We start from the raw sequence: 4,519 nt of genomic DNA, 5'->3' as shown, positions 1-4,519 counted from the left end.
TGTGTGTGTGTGTGGACACTTGGTCTGAGCACTGTTGCTTATGTTTTTTGTCAAGTAAGTGTTAGACACTGTGAGACATTTTGCTTTATTGTAAGCTGTGGATATAGTTTTCTGTTTATATAAACTTTTCTTTACTCTTTGGCTCATGTCTTGAGCATTTCTTTCAAAATAGTCTTCTGAATCACAGATGTCTTTAAGTCTCTGAAACTGACCAAATAGTGTGTAATTTATTAACCAAGGCGGATGAAAATTGTCTGCTCCAAGAATGGTAACACAGTCAGTGTTTTTTCTGTATATTGAAGTAGGTAAATCACCATTACCATCTTTAAAGATCTTCAAATCAAGAAAAAAATATTTCAGTTATAGAAAAATCTAAACTAAGCCTCAAGTTGCAGTTTGTGCTATTTAAATATAAATGTAACTGAAGTTATGTCTCTGACCCGGACCATAGCAGAAGAACATCAGCATTATCTACCCCACTTTATCATTTCTTTCCCCCAAAAATACATTTAGTCTGGAATATACAAATGTTTGCTCCAAAAGACCCAAGAACAGATTGGAATAGTTTAGTAGATATGATAATCCAATATTCTTTATATCTTTATTTAATACGTGTGTGTTATCTTTAAAGTCAATAAACTGAGATGCTGGTTCTGTAACCAACTCATTTGCACTGATTCTTGGTATTCTTGGTGGATTCTGTTGCGAATTCCACTTGGAGGGTCCAAACGTCGGGACTCAAGTAGCTAAGGAATCACTCTAGCTTTGATTATGTATACCAAAACGATTTATTAATAAAAACAGAGCAATGCATTCCGGACAATCAATACGTGCACGGGTCTCAATGGAACATGACTAGCTCAGAGGTTTCACAAAAAGGCCCCGTAACAGTGGCGTACCTTGCTATTTATATCACTTCTCTTAAGGAGCTCTATTGGTTAAAAGCATCACAAGGCGGGTCATATCGCCTTAGAAACTGTATTTCTATTGGCTGGGTGGGCGCGACTTCCTGTTTACATTCTTCGGCAATGTGTAGGTGTGCGCGTGTGTTGGGGGTTGTTTCCTGTGGGATTTCCTTTGTTTGCCTCCATTGTGAGTGAACACGTGGCTTTCTGGCCTTACTGCATCCGGTTCTCTTGTAAATGTAATGTTTTGCCAACAGGATGCCGCCCCCACCTGGATGCCAAGCAACAGTACATTTTCTCCCTCATTCAATGTCTGATATGAGTTCTTGTTTCATTAACTTATGCATAAGTTCATTCACAGTGTCTAAATATGATAACAATACCTGAGTACAATTTCTCACAATAATTCACAATACCTGAGTATAATTTCCCACAATTCTCTGTTCTTATGCATTTTGAGAAGCATGAAAAAAGAAGGTATCCTTGTGCTCTTACACAATAGAAAATCATGTTCTTTTTGTGACATCAGCTCTTCATTTTTTCACCAAAGAGCATTTCAGTAAGTTCAGTGTTAATTTGTTCTATAGGGTTGAACAATAAAAGCTCAGAATTCTCACAGTTGTTATCCAGTCGATTTTCCTCTGTGATGTAGTGGTCTATGCCCCATACAACTACTGTTTCCCCTTTGTCAGCTCTTTTAGTTATGAAGTCATCATTAGTTGACAAATATTTTAATGCCCCAGTGTCCTCCTTTGTCAAATTGTAGTCCCCTTTTTCTTAGATGTGAGAAGTTTGTCCACCTCATATGTCTCTTTTTTGCAGAAGGTATTAAGAGTGTGATTGTATGAAGTTTGACTTGGGTGAATGGTATTCTTGTTGGATCCTGCTGGACATAAGAGCCATATTGAGCAATTTTACTCAAATCCAAAAATTTTAACCTAGAGGAAAAGTCAGGGCATCCCTAAGTCAGTAAAAATCATCTTCTGGAAAGCATGAATGTCAGTGAAAAAAAAATACTGCCAATCCATCAAGTACATGTTGAGAGATGTCACTGTGGCTAACTGTAATCAGTATTTGGAAAGTCTCTACTCTTTAGAATTAAAGGTATAATGTATCTTCCTGTAATGCATGTAGCTCTTACATCCCCCCCCTTCTCATTTATTTAGTCCTTTTTCTTTAACTCATCTATCCCATATCTAATCACATCAACTAAATGCAGTTCCTAAAGCTTCACAGATTTTGTCCCACCTTTATGAACCCATCCACATATGTCAAACTTAACAACCTCCATATGTGGCAAGTCATACCTTATCTGTCATTTGTAAATGGATGTCATACAATCACTTTATCCTGCTCCTTGATGTAGAGAGCTGCTGGGTGAACTGCAATGACATTAGATGAGAAAAAAACAAGCTGGTAAACTACAGCAAACTTTTATGAATATCTTTGCACACACTTAAATAACATGTATATGTAATTCTCGGTTTAAATTGTTGTATTTGATAGTATATTTCAACAGCAATCATTAAAGGTTCATTAAATGTCCACAAGTGGATGCTGTTTTCCTTTGTTTTGGTCTGATTTCCGGGGAAAGACTGTTTGACAAGCACTTTCCAACTTTGAGCCGTCAAACCAATCTTGAATACTAATCCATCCACTTGAGACCTGAGCTGTTTTTAGAAGCAAGTCTGGGAGTTTGTTGCCACAGGAGGAAGGTAAGGAGAGAGACTGAATAAAGTGAAAGATGGTAAGAGAGAAGTTGGTGGATAGGGAAGAGAGGAAAATATGAGTGATAGCTTGTTGACTTTTACAAGATGCTGAGGGCTTAGTGGGCCTAATTGGATTTGCTCATAAAGTCCCCTGTGTACTGTGTTGGAAGGGTCAGGATTGGTCCCATCTGACATTTGCCCTCTCCTATTCCCCTCATGTCAGCACCACTGACCGCTATGCAGCTCACAGATAATTACATCTGAACTTGAGTTCATTTATGCCAGATTCCAGCCTCTGGGATTATTTATACTGAGAAAATAAGTTTTAACAGTAATAACGTAATAACAGTAATAGAAATTCTAATTTGTGGTTAAAAATGGGCACGTTAACCATTGGTAATTGACAAATGTTAGTTCCCACCAAGAATTCTCCCAACATCACAACTACACTTCAGTGTGTTAGATGCCCACAGTTTGAAAGACACATTCAGGGTATGATCATGAGGATGCATGTGGGCTTATGCTGCTACTTTAAAGGCATTGCTTTGGAAAAATAATGGAATATGACGGCTAACTAACAAATAATTTAAGAAACAGATAAATGACAAGTAAATTAATTGTTTAACATTATTGTCTCTTGCTGTGTATATCAAATCAAAATTAGTTTACTAAGTGTAAAAGAGTACTCAGTAGGTTTGTACACAATTGCTAATTGGTAAGAGCAAGCAGGAGACAGCTAATCATGGTGGAGATGTACCAAAATATTGGTATTTTGAAAATATATATTATAATATATATTCAAAATACCAATATTTTTTTTTTTACAGAGGATGGGGAAAAAAAAGTAATACATTTATGTTGGTATCACTGAAATACAACTTAAAAAAAGCAATATAGTATTTTAATTCTATAGAGAAAAAACGTTCTAACACTGACAGATACGTTAAATTCCTGTGAGTAGCAGGTAAATGTTAGCGCACCTGTTCACTCTATCCTGTGTGAACAGAAATTTACAGGAAAAGATTTTTTTTGCTGTAGTTTTTCTTGTTCACAAGGCCTTTTGTTTTGATCGGAACCTCGCTTGATAAAGTCATATCCGGCCATCTACTGTTTCTGTCGAGAGTGATTAGATTTCCCTGGAGAATTCTATACTCCTGAGAAGGCTGGACAGTCAGGGGACTGTAGCTGCAATCCTAGAAATCATGAAATTGACTCAGCAAACCATGTGTGAAAAATCAGCACTTTGAGCAAGTGTACATACCGTGACTTTCATCCATGCTGTGTTCTTCACAGATTTACTGTGACTTTGTTACCGTCCTGAAAATTACATCTCATGAGAGCCAATTCTTTTGAATCTTGATAGATTATCTGTAGTCTTAATGTATTTATATTATGTCCCATTTAAAGGGAAAAAACAAACCAAAATCTTATCATGTCTTATCAGACCCTCTTCCCTAAAAGTATAATAATACTTTGTTTGGTCATTCTTATTAATCAATTAATTCCACAAAAATCCATTATAATAAAAATGCCATGATTATGAATTATGTTGTCTGTGACATGCTGTTTCAATCAGTCTTCCATTTGAAATATTAGATCAGAGGTTTACCAGAGGGCTTCCTCTTGCCATCTGGTTCTGCTGTCAACCCATGACTGCTTCCTAAAGTCCTTAAACCTGTAGTAGGCTACGGCTTTCAATGACTCGCTAAAGATTTGTCTTAAAAAGCATCTGTGGAAAAAAATGCATTTATGTGTTTGTACAAAGCATGTGTTGAACTAAGATCATGTGCATGCATGTGTTCCTATGGATACACTAGCCTTGATTGCAAACCAAGGCACCAGTGTTTGTGGCCCGTCGTCTGTCACTGCCTATGCTATGTGTGTTTGTGCTGTTTGTTTCGCTCC

Source organism: Etheostoma spectabile, chromosome 21 (assembly GCF_008692095.1).
Source record: "Etheostoma spectabile isolate EspeVRDwgs_2016 chromosome 21, UIUC_Espe_1.0, whole genome shotgun sequence".
Classification (NCBI taxonomy): domain Eukaryota; kingdom Metazoa; phylum Chordata; class Actinopteri; order Perciformes; family Percidae; genus Etheostoma; species Etheostoma spectabile.
Note: the sequence above shows the minus strand (reverse complement) of the source record.